This window comes from Hyla sarda, chromosome 1 (assembly GCF_029499605.1).
Source record: "Hyla sarda isolate aHylSar1 chromosome 1, aHylSar1.hap1, whole genome shotgun sequence".
NCBI lineage: Eukaryota > Metazoa > Chordata > Amphibia > Anura > Hylidae > Hyla > Hyla sarda.
In genome coordinates, this window is record NC_079189.1 from 301,047,050 (window position 1) to 301,060,238 (window position 13,189).

The window sequence follows — 13,189 nt, forward strand, 5'->3', positions numbered from 1 at the left end:
CTACACAGGGCATTCATTTATGCCTGGTACTTAATGACACAAGGTGTATATGTATGACCTGCAGTGTATTCTGTCTATGAAGCTGCATAGGCGGTGAGTGATGGTTGCTGTCAGTAGTTTATATTCGCTGCTAATGACTGATATTAGCGATTTCCATATGGTGATCAATGCTGATCACTGCATTTAAATGGGCACTCGCAGATCCAAAAACTTTTATATGTTGTTACTGATAACATTAAAGACCTTTTTGTATTATGGTTGTTTAAATCATTTTCAATATTTAATAAAGAAAACAGCTCCTAAAATTCCCACCAGTGGGGTTCCCCATACCTACTGGGACACTTACCAGTCCTGCAGCAGCGTCATGCTTGTCCATGACATTCCCCCTTTCCCCGAGAGGATTTCTTAAGACTATGAGCTAATGAAAAGAAGCATTTTTATAATAAATGCATGTGTTCTCAGAATGTATCTAAGCCTGTTTTGAAGCCTCACCTGTTCTTGCTGTGACCAGTTTTCTGACGCAGACTGTTCCATAAATTCACAGGGGAAGTTTCATCAAAACTTTTGCAGATAAAAAGTTGACCAGTTTCCCATAGCAACCAATTTATTTTTTATTTTTGAAAAGGCCTCTGAAAAATGAAACAAGCCATCTAATTGGTTCCTGTGGGCAACTGGTCAACTTTTCCTCAACACAGGTCTTGATGAATCTCCCCCACAGTTTTTATAGTGAAGAAGGCTTGTCATCCCTGAAACCTAAGCCATTTTCTACGGTCCATTTATGTACTTTGAAAAAAATATTAAAAGGGTAGAGGAGTGGCACCACACATGTCAAAACTGCCAGGTAGACACTGTCTTATGGATTGTTGGAGGTGGAGATGGCTAATCGACACACTGTACAGGCATATGCAGAGGTGCACGGTAAGGGTGCAGATAATGGTGAATATGCACTACAGAGAACTAGCATACCCGCACTGACCGCTTGTTAGGCAGTTTGGTTCTCCTTACTAATATAGGTGAGTTTACATGGAGTTCTTGATGGACATCACGGGGTGCTCAAAGGCAACAGCCGGCAGTTTTGCATGTAGAGACTTCTTCCGGCCTCGATCATCAGAAACTCACCTAGGTGCGAATTCACCTAGATAAGCAGAAGGTATTCTGTTTCTCTGTTGTTCATATATACCTAAATAAGTTGATCATATCCCCCTAAAACATCTCTTCTCAAGGCTAAACATATGTACACTGCTAAATAAATAAAGGGAACACTAATAACATATCCTAGAATTTTTATTTATTTTATTTATATAGCTCCTACAGATTCCGCAGCGCTTACAATTATGGGGTACAAACAAAGACAAGTATAAGACATAATATTACATGTGAATGAACTAATGGTATGAAATACTTTCATCTTTACATAGTTGAATGTGCTGACAACAAAGTCACACAAAAATTATCAATGGAAATCAAATTTATCAACCCATGGAGGTCTGGTTATGGAGTCAAAATCAAAGTGGAAAACCACACTACAGGCTGATCCAACTTTGATGTTATGTCCTTAAAACAAGTCAAAATGAGGCTCAGTAGTGTGTGTGTGACCTCCACGTGCCCGTATGACCTCCCTACAAGGCCTGGGCATGCTCCTGATGATGTGGCGGATGGTCTACTGAGGGATGTCCTCCCAGACCTGGACTAAAGCATCTGCCAACTCCTGGACAGTCTGTGGTGCAATGTGGTGTTGGTGGATGGAGCGAGACATGATGGCCCAGATGTGCTCAATCGGATTCAGGTCTGGGGAACGGGCGGGCCAGTCCATAGCATCAATGCCTTCCTCTTGCAGGAACTGCTGACACACTCCAGCTACATGAGATCTAGCATTGTCTTGCATTAGGAGGAACCCAGGGCCAACCACACGAGCATATGGTCTCACAAGGGGTCTGAGGATCTCATCTCGGTACCTAATGGCAGCCAGGCTACCTCTGGCAAGCACATGGAGGGCTGTGCGGCCCCCATAGAAATGCCATCCCACACCATTACTGACCCAATGCCAAACTGGTCATGCTGGAGGATGTTGCAGGCAGCAGAACATTCTCCACGGTGTTACCAGACTGTGACATCTGTCACATGTTCTCAGTGTTAACCTGCTTTAACCCCTTAAGGACCCTGGCTTTTTCCGTTTTTTTCATTTTCAATTTTTCCTCCTTAACTTAAAAAAAATCATAACTCTTAAAAATTTTCACCTAAAATTATATATAATGGCTTAATTTTTGCGTCACTAATTCTACTTTAAAAAGCGGTATATTTTTATAATTCGGACATTTCCGCACGCGGCGATACCACATATGTTTATTTTTATTATTATTTACATAATGTTTTTTTTATTTTTGGAAATGCCGGGTGATTCAAACTTTTATTAGGGGAAGGGATAATTGAAAGGGTTAATGATTTTTTTACACTTTTCTTATGCAATATTATAGCTCCTATAGGGGGCTATAATATTGCATTAACTGATCTTTTACACTGATTGATCCATCTCTATAAGAATGGATCAATCAGGGTTTTCGGCGATTGAATGCTCAAGCCTGGATCTCAGGCTTGAAGCATTCATTCGGCGATCGGACAGCACAGGAGAAGGTAAGAAGACCTCCTCCTGTACTACAGCTGTTCGGGATGCTGCGATTATACCGCGGCGATCCCGAACAGCTCCCTGAGCTAGCCGGGCACTTTTACTTTCGTTTTTAGCCACGCGGCTCAGCTTTGAGCGCGCGGCTAAAGGGTTAATAGCGCGCGGCACAGCGATCAGTGCTGCACGCTATTAGAGGCGGGTCCCGGCTTCACTATGACGCCGGGCCCGCCGCGATATGATGCGGGGTCACCGTGTGACCCCGCGTTATATCGCAGGACCGGGACTCATGACGTACGCATACGTCATGGGTCCTTAAGAGGTTAATATGTGAAGAGCACAGGGTGCCAGTGGCGTATTTGCCAATCTTGGTGTTCTCTGGCAAATGCCAAACGTCCTGCACTGTGTTGGGCTGTAAGCACAACCTCCACCTGTGGACGTCAGGCCCTCATACCACCCTCATGGAGTCTGTTTCTGACCATTTGAGTGGACACATGCACATTTGTGGCCTGCTGGAGGTCATTTTGCAGGGCTCTGGCAGTGCTCCTCCTTTCACAAAGGTGGAGGTAGCGGTCCTGCTGCTGGGTTGTTGCCCTCCTACGGCCTCCTCCACATCTCATGATGTACTGGCCTGTCTCCTGGTAGCGCCTCCATGCTCTGGACACTACGCTGACGGACACAACAAACCTTCTTGCCACAGCTCGCATTGATGTGCCATCCTGGATGAGCTGCACTACCTGAGCCACTTGTGTGGGTTGTAGACTCTGTCTCATGCTGCCACTAGAGTGAAAGAGCCGCCAGCATTCAAAAGTGACCAAAACATCAGCCAGAAATCATAGAGACTGAGAAGTGGTCTGTGGTCACCACCTGCAGAACCACTCCTTTATTGTGGGTGTCTTGCTAATTGCCTATAATTTCCACCTGTTGTCTGTTCCATTTGCACAACAGCATGTGAAATTGATTGTCAATCAGTGTTGCTTCCTGAGTGGACAGTGTGATTTCACAGAAGTGTGATTGATTTGGAGTTACATTATGTTTTTTAAGTGTTCCCTTTATTTTTTTTGAGCAGTGTAATTCTTTAAATCTTTTTTCATAGCTAAATTTGTTACATGCCTATTATTAGTTTAGTTGCGCGCCTCTGTACCCTATCCAGCTCTGTAACTTCTCTTTTACGAACCAGTGCCCAAAAATAAGGAGGTGAGGCCGTGTCAATGCTCCCTGTCTTGCAAGTCCATGCCTTTTATGATGCATGACAAGATCCTGCTGGCCTTAGAAGCAACTGCTTGACATTACTTGCTGTTCTGTAGTCTATGATCTATAAGTACACCCAGATCCTTCTCTAGCAGGGACTTTCCCAGTTTTCAACCCCCCCCCCCCCCCCATATCTTTACATGTAACCTAATTTGCCAAGTGGATGCTCAGCCATTGTCTGTCCAAGTCAGCTTGTAACCTGGCTTGCATGTCTTCCAAAGTCAGGTCCATAAATATTGGGACATCGACACAATTCTAACATTTTTGGCTCTATACACCACTACAATGGATTTGAAATGAAACAAACAAACAAGATGGGTTTCCTCCCTGGTGATGCTCTGCCAGGCCTCTACTGCAACTGTCTTCAGTTCCTGCTTGTTCTTGGGGCATTTTCCCTTCAGTTTTGTCTTCAGAAAGTGAAATGCATGCTCAATCGGATTCAGGTCAGGGGACTAACTTGGCCATTGCATAACATTCCACTTATTTCCCTCAAAAACTCTTTGGTTACTTTTGCAGTATGCTTTGGGTCATTGTCCATCTGCACTGTGAAGCGCCATCCAATTAGTTCTGAAGCATTTTGCAGAATATGAGCATATACTATTGCCCGAAATACTTCAGAATTCATCCTGCTGCTTTTGTCAGCAGTCACATCATGAATAAATACAAGAGAAGCAGTTCCATTGGCAGCCATACATGCCCACTATGCCATGACACTACCACCACCATGTTCACTGATGAGGTGGTATGCTTAGAATCATGTTCCTTTCCTTCTCCATACTCTTCTCTTTCCATCACTCTGGTACAAGTTGATCTTGTTCTCATCTGTCCATAGGATGTTGTTCCAGAACTGTGAAGACTTTTTTAGATGTCGTTTGGCAAACTCTAATCTGGCCTTCCTGTTTTTGAGGCTCCCCAATGGTTTCCATCTTGTGGGGAACCCTCTGTATTCACTCTGGTGAAGTCTTCTCTTGATTGTTGACTTTGACACACATACGCCTCCCTCCTGGAGAGTGTTCTTGATCTGGCCAACTGTTGTGAAGGTGGTTTTCTTCACCAGGGAAAAAATTATTTGGTCATCCTCCACAGTTGTTTTCCTTGGTCTTCCAGGTCTTTTGGTGTTGCTGAGCTCACCAGTGCGTTCCTTCTTTTTAAGAATGTTCCAGACAGTTGTTTTGGTCACGCCTAATGTTTTGGCTATCTCTCTGATGGGTTTGTTTTGTTTTTTCAGCCTAATGATTGCTTGCTTCACTGATAGTGACAGCTCTTTGGATCTCATGGAGAGTTGACAGCAACAGATTCCAAATGCAAATAGCACACTTGAAATGAACTCTGGACCTTTTAACTGCTCATTGTAATTGGGATAATGAGGGAATAACACATACCTGGCCATGGAACAACTGAGAAGCCAATAGTCCCATTACTTTTGGTCCCTTAACAAGCAGGGGGCACATATGCAAACTTTTGTAATTCTTACACCGTTCACCTGATTTGTATGTAAAAACCCTCAAATTAAAGCTGACAGTCTGCAGTTAAAGCACATCTTGTTAGTTTCATGTCAAATATATTGTGGTTGTGTATAGAGCCAAACATTTTAGAATTGTGTCCATGTCCCAATATTTATGGACCTGACTGTATAGACTGTGCCATGCTACAAAGCTTGGAGTCATCTGCGCAGATTCTGTATATTATTAATAAGTTAAACAAAAGCAGGCCCAGTACTGATTCCTAGGGTACACTAATGCTAATAACCAAGGACCGATCAAAGTACAAATCATCGATCACCACTCTTTGGGTTAGGTCCTTAAAGGGGTACTCTGCCTCTGTATATATTATCCCCTATCCAAAGGTATAGGGGATAACATAACCAATCTGATCATGAGGGGTTCGGCCGCAGGAACCCCCGTGATCTCTGGCCCGGCGCTGCGGCATTATGGTCATGGAAGCCAAGGACTTCCGTGATCATTATGTCCGCCATGCCCCCTCCATTCATGTCTATGGGAGGGAGCATGATGGCTAGTATACAGCTGTCACATCACCTCCCATAGACATGAATGGAGGGGGCGTGGTGACTGAATTCACTCCGTGCACCGGATGACTGTGGTGCTGCGGAAGAGATTGCGGGGGAAGAGATTGCCTGACCCCCGCGATCAGACATCTTATCCCCGATACTTTTCATAGGGGATAACATGTCCAGCAGGGGAGTACCCCTTTAAGCTAGTTCAGTCCAGTTACAAACAATCAGATGTGACTGTGCACTAAATGTATTCATTGGTGCAGGGCATGTGATAAACTTCAGTACACCACTTTGTATGATTCCTCCTCTGTAACTTTTTTGAGACTTTAACCTGTTGCGCAAAAAAACTGCAGCTTTTTTTTAATGTATTGCAATTGGTGCTTTGCAACAAATGTACGACTTTTTGAGAAAAGCCGCACTTTATAAATCAGTAACCACTGCAAAGTGGAAAAACTTAGTGTACATGTCGTTGGCAAAAACTTTTTATTTAATGTAGATAATACAATTATATGTATATTTGTAATATACAGTAGTCTCTCAAGTTACAATATTAATTGGTTCCGGGACGACCATTGTATGTTGAAACCCATTGTATGTTGAGACCATAACTCTATGGAAACCTAGTAATTGGTTCTGAAGCCACCAAAATGTCATCCAAAAATAGGAAAAAGTGAGGATTAAAGATAAATAAGTAGATAACTAATACAGATAAAGCAAGTCCTTACATGTAAAAGTAAGAAAGATCTGATGGAAGCTGTAAATCACTGTCTATGTAGAGGACAGAAGCTTCCTCAGGGTCCTGTACAGTACATGCAATGTCCTAAAAAAGTAACATGGAACCGCCCTTACCTGGTGTCCAAAGGAGCAGCCAACTGTGGCACTGGTAAAGAGTAGTACAAGACATGTAATACCTCTCTGTACTGTAGGGGGCACTACCAGACAGGAATGTTGTTCATATGCTTCAGTAATACAGGTGTTTACCAGTAAAATGCCCATCCTGATTGGTCAGATCTTCCGGCCATTGACACGTTTCACAGATCTGAACTGTCCATAGCATTATATGTTGAGTCTGGTTTCAAGTTACAATGGTCCAGAAAGGACCATTTTATGTTGAAACTATTGTATGTTGAGGCCATTGTAAGTTGAGGGATCACTGTACGTTGGTTAAAAAATGTTTATATTTTTGTCCCTGCAGCTATTGCCTGTGTGTCTCTATGAGGAGTCCAAATATGCAGGCTCCTGGTTTGTCAACCATCCTGCTGTGTGAGCCGGGGGCATGTCAGTGCACAGAGCCCTGCTTGTCTACCCGCACTTCCTGTATTTGGACTCCTCTCAGAGACAAGCAGGCAAGAGCTGCAGGGACAAAAATACACAAATTTTTTAACCAATGTATATTACAAATATACATATAATGGTATTATCTACATTATATAAAAAGTTTTTGCTAATGACAGGTACACTTTAACCCCTTAAGGACCAAGGGCGTACAGGTACGCCTTTGCTCCCTGGTACTTAAGGACCAAGGGCGTACCTGTATGCCCATGGGAATTTCGGTCCCCGCCGCGTGCCGGGCGGGGATCGGGCCGGGGTGACTGCTCATTAGACCCCCCCATGTCGGTGATCGGCGCAAATCGCAAGTGAATTCACACTTGCGATTTGCGCCGATTCCGGGTCATTACGGGTCTATGGTGACCCGGTGACCCGGAATAGAAGGGGGATCGCGGATGTCCTAGACACCCACGATCCCCCTGTAGCGATAGGAGTGAGGTGGCAGAGGTGCCAGAGGTGCCACCCCTCCTATCTCTGCTATTGGTGGTCTAGACGTGACCACCAATAGCAGATCGGGGGGCGGAGGGGTTTACTTTTGGTTTCCCCGTTCTGCCCACTCACAATAGGCGGGGCAGGACGGGGAAACCGACAGGGATCGGCGCCGAAGATCCACTTATCCATCGGGGACGGCAGCGGGCGACGATCAGCTGCGGCAGCGGGCGTCGATCGGCGGAAGAAGAGGACGGCGTCGCAGCTTCCTGGATCCAACAGAAGCCGGTGAGTTACTTAGCAACATCTGGAGGGCTACAGTCTGAGACCACTATAGTGGTCTCTAAACTGTAACCCTCCAGATGTTGCAAAACTACAACTCCCAGCATGCCCAGAGAGCTGTTTAGGCTTGCTGGGAGTTGCAGTTTTGCAACAGCTGGAGGTCTACAGTTTGAGACCACTGCAAAGTGATCTCTATACTGTGCACCTCCAGATCTTGCAAAACTACAACTCCCAGCATGCCCACACAGCAGTTTGCTGTCTGGGCATGCTGGAAGTTGTAGTTTTGCAACATCTGGAGGTCCACAGTTTGGAGACCACTATGCAGTGGTCTCTAAACTATAGCTCTCCAGATGTTGCAAAACTGCAACTCCCAGCATGCCTAAACAGCAAACAGCTGTCTCTGCATGCTGGGAGTTGTAGTTGTGATCCCTCCAGCTGTTGCATAACTACATCTCCCAGCATGCCTTTCGGCGATCAGTACATGCTGAGAGTTGAAGTTTTGCAACAGCTGGAGGCACACTGGTTGGAAAATACTGAGTTAGGCAACAGAACCTAACTGAAGTTTTTCCAACCAGTGTGCCTCCAGCTGTTGCAAAAGTACAACTCCCAGCATGCACGGTCTGTCAGTACATGCTGGGAGTTGTAGTTTTGAAACAGCTGGAGGTTTGCCCCCCCCCCCCCCATGTGAACGTACAGGGTACATTCACACTGGCGGGTTTACAGTAAGTTTTCTGCTTCAAGTATGAGCTGCAGCAAATTTTTCGCCGCAGCGCAAACTCCTAGCGGTAAATTCACTGTAAACCTCCGCCAGTGTGAACGTACCCTAAAAACACTACACTACACTTACACATAATAAAGGATAAAACACTACATATACACCCCATTACACTATCCCCCCAATAAAAATAAAAAACGTATTGTACGGCAGTGTTTCCAAAACAGAGCCTCCAGCTGTTGCAAAACAACAACTCACAGCATTTCCGGACAGCCACTGACTGCCCAGGCATGCTGGGAGTTTAGCAACAGCTGGAGGCACCCTGTTTGGGAATCACTGGCGTAGAATACCCCTATGTCCACCCCTGTGCAATCCCTAATTTAGTCCTCAAATGCGCATGGCGCTCTCTCACTTCAAAGCCCTGTCGTATTTCAAGGAAACAGTTTAGGGCCACATATGGGGTATCTCCGTACTCGGGAGAAATTGCACTACTAATTTTGGGGGCTTTTTTTTCCTTTTACCCCTTATGAAAAAGAAAAGTTGGGGTCTACACGTGCATGTTAGTGTAAAAAAAAATTTTTTTTTTACACTAACATGCTGGTGTTGTCCTTTACTTTTTATTTTCACGGGAGGTAAAAGGAAAAAAAGACCCCCAAAATTTGTAACGCAATTTCTCCTGAGTACGGAAATACCCCATATGTGGGCTTAAAATGCTCTGCGGACGCACAACAAGGCTCAGGAGTTAGAGCGCACCATGTACATTTGAGGCCTAAATTGGTGATTTGCACAGGGGTGGCTGATTTTACAGCGGTTTTGACATAAACCCAAAAAAATAAATACCCACATGTGACCCCATTTTGGAAACGACACCCCTCACGGAACGTAACAAGGAGTATAGTGAGCCTGAACACCCCACAGGTGTTTGACAAATTTTCGTTAAAGTTGGATGGGAAAAGGAAAAAAAAAAATTTTTCACTAAAATGCTGGTGTCACCCTAAATTTTTCATTTTCATAAGGGAAAGTAAAAAAAAGCCCCCCAAAATTTGTAACCCAATTTCTTCTGAGTAAGAACATACCCCATATGTGGATGTAACATGCTCTATGGGTGCACTACAATGCTCAGAAGAGAAGGAGCGCCATTGGGATTTTGAAGAGAAAATTTGTCCGGAATTGAAGGCCACTTGTGTTTACAAAGCCCCCATGGTACCAGAACAATGGACCCCCCCCCCATATGTGACCCCATTTTGGAAACTACACCCCTCATGTAATGTAATAAGGAGTACAGTGAGCATTTATGCCCCACAGGTGTCTGACAGATTGTTGGAACAGTGATCCGTGAAAATGAAAAATTAAATTTTCCATTTGCACAGCCCACTGTTCCAAAGATCTGTCAAACGCCAGTGGGGTGTAAATACTCACTGCACCACTTATTAAATTCTGTGAGGGGTGTAGTTTCCAAAATAGGGTCACATGTGGGGGGGTCCACTGTTCTGGCACCACGGGGGGGCTTTGTAAATGCACATGGCCCCTGACTAGCATTCCAAACGAATTCTCTTTCCAAAAGCTCAATGGTGCTCCTCCTCTTCTGAGCATTGTAGTTCGCCCGTAGTGCACTTCAGGTCAACTTATGGGGTATCTCCATACTCAGAAGAGATGGGGTTACAAATTTTGGGGGGTATTTTCTGCTATTAACCCTTGCAAAAATGTGAAATTTGGGGGGAAACACACATTTTAGTGAATTTTTTTTTTTTTTTTTTTACATATGCAAAAGTCGTGAAACCCCTGTGGGGTATTAAGGCTCACTTTATTCCTTTTTACGTTCCTCAAGGGGTCTAGTTTCCAAAATGGTACGAAATGTTTTTTTTTTGCTGTTCTGGCACCATAGGGGCTTCCTAAATGCGACATGCCCCCCCGAGCAAAATTTGCTCTCAAAAAGCTAAATATCACTCCTTCTCTTCTGAGCATTGTAGTTCGCCCGTAGTGCACTTCAGGCCAACTTATGGGGTACCTCCATACTCAGAAGAGATGGGGTTACAAATTTTGGGGGGTATTGTCTGCTATTAACCCTTGCAAAAATGTGAAATTTGGGGGGAAACACACATTTTAGTGAAAATATATATATTTTTTTACATATGCAAAAGTTGTGAAACACCTGTGGGGTATTAAGGCTCACTTTATTCCTTGTTACATTCCCCTAGGGGTCTAGTTTTCAAAATGGTATGCCATGTGTTTTTTTTTGCTGTTTGGGCACCATAGGGGCTTCCTAAATGAAACATGCCCCCCAAAAACCATTTCTGAAAAACGTATTCTCCAAAATCCCCTTGTCGTTCCTTCGCTTCTGAGCCCTCTACTGCGTTAGATTTACATAGACATATGAGGTATGTCCTTACTCATAAGAAATTGGGCTACAAACATAAGTATACATTTTCTCCTTTTACCCCTTGTAAAAATTCAAAAATTGGGTTTACAAGAACATGCGAGTGTAAAAAATGAAGATTGTGAATTTTCTCCTTCACTTTGCTGCTATTCCTGTGAAACACCTAAAGGGTTAAAACACTTACTGATTGTCATTTTGAATACTTTGGGGGGTGTCGTTTTTATAATGGGGTCATTTGTGGGGTATTTCTAATATGACCCTTCAAATCCACTTCAAACCTGAACTGGTCCCTGAAAAAAAGCGAGGTTCAAAATTTTGTGAAAAATTGAAAAATTGCTGCTGAACTTTGAAGCCCTCTGGTGTCTTCCAAAAGAAAAAACACGTAAATTTTATGATGCAAACATAAAGTAGACATATTGGAAATGTGAATAAAAAATTATTTCTTTGAATATCCATTTTCCTTACAAGCAGAAAGCTTAACCTCTTCAGGACATAGGGCGTATGGATACGCCCTGCATCCCGAGTCCTTAAGGACCGAGGGCGTATCCATATGCCCGTGGGAATTCCGGCCCCCACCGCTAGCCGGTTGGGGACCGGAGCCGGATGCCTGCTGAAATCGTTCAGCAGGCATCTCGGCATATCGCCCAGGGGGGTCATTATGCCCCCCCATATCGGCAATTCAGTCCAGCGATCTACGGCGATTCCGGGTCAATCGGGTCTCCAGTGACCTGATGACCCGGAATTACTGGCTGTTCGGGGCCGTCTCTGACGGCCCCGAACAGCCAGAGCCTGCAGGGGTGAGGTGGCACTGGTGCCACCTCACGATCGCCCTGATTCGTCGGCTGGATTACCGGCCGACCAATCAGGGCGCCTGCTGCGGGTGTCACTCCCGCACCCGCTCCGCCCCTCTTCTGGAGGACGTGAGCGGGTGCGGGACGTGCACCCCGGGTGCTGGGGACCCCGATCCCCGGCGCCCCTGTTGGGATCGGGGCCCCAGGAGCAGCTGCGGCGGCGGGACTGACCTGCAGCGTCTGGATCGTTGGAGGTGAGTGACAGCCTCCTGCTGTTGCTTAGCAACAGCTCCCAGCATGCAAAAAGGGCATGCTGGGAGCTGTAGTTATGCAACAGCAGGAGGCAGACCACCACAACTCCCAGCATTCCCTTATGGGCATGCTGGGACTTATGGTTTTGCAACAGCTGGAGGCACATTCTTTCTATGGAAAAGTGTACCTTCAGCTGTTGTATAACTACAACTCCCAGCTTGCACAAACAGCTAAAGTGCATGCTGGGAGTTGTAGTGGTGCATCTGCTGGTTGCATAACTACAACTCCCAGCATGCCCGTTGGCTGTCGGTGACTGCTGAGAGTTGTAGTTTTGCAACAGCTGAAGGCACACTGGTTGTGAAACTCATTTTTTTTTTACCTAACTCAGTGTTTCACGACCTGTGTGCCTCCAGCTGTTGCAAACTACAACTCTCAGCAGTCACCGTACACCATGCACCGTACATGCTGGGAGTTGTAGTTTTGCAACAACTGGAGGCACACTGGTTGTGAAACACTGAGTTAGGTCACAAACTCAGTGATACATAACCAGTGTGCCTACAGTTGTTGCAAAACTGCAACTCTCAGCAGTCACCGACAGCCAACGGGCATGCTGGGAGTTGTAGTTATGCAACAGCTGGATGTCCCCCCCAATGTGAACGTACAGGGTACACTCACATGGGCGGAGGATTACAGTAAGTATCGGGCTGCAAATTTGAGCTGCCGCAAACTTTCTGCTGCAGCTCAAATTGCCAGCGAGAAACTACTGTGAACCCCCGCCCGTGCGACTGTACCCTAAAAACACTACACTACACTAACACAAAATAAAATAAAAAGTAAAAAACACTACATATACACATACCCCTATACAACCCCCCTCCCCTCCCCAATAAAAAATGAAAAACGTCTGGTACGCCACTGTTTCCAGAACGGAGCCTCCAGCTGTTGCAAAACAACTCCCAGTATTGTCGGACAGCCGTTGACTGTCTAGGCATGCTGGGAGTTTTGCAACAGCTGGAGGCACCCTGTTTGGGATTCACTGGCGTAGAATACCCCTATGTCCACCCCTATGCAATCCCTAATTTAGGCCTCAAATGCGCATGGCGCTCTCACTTTGGAGCCCTGTCGTATT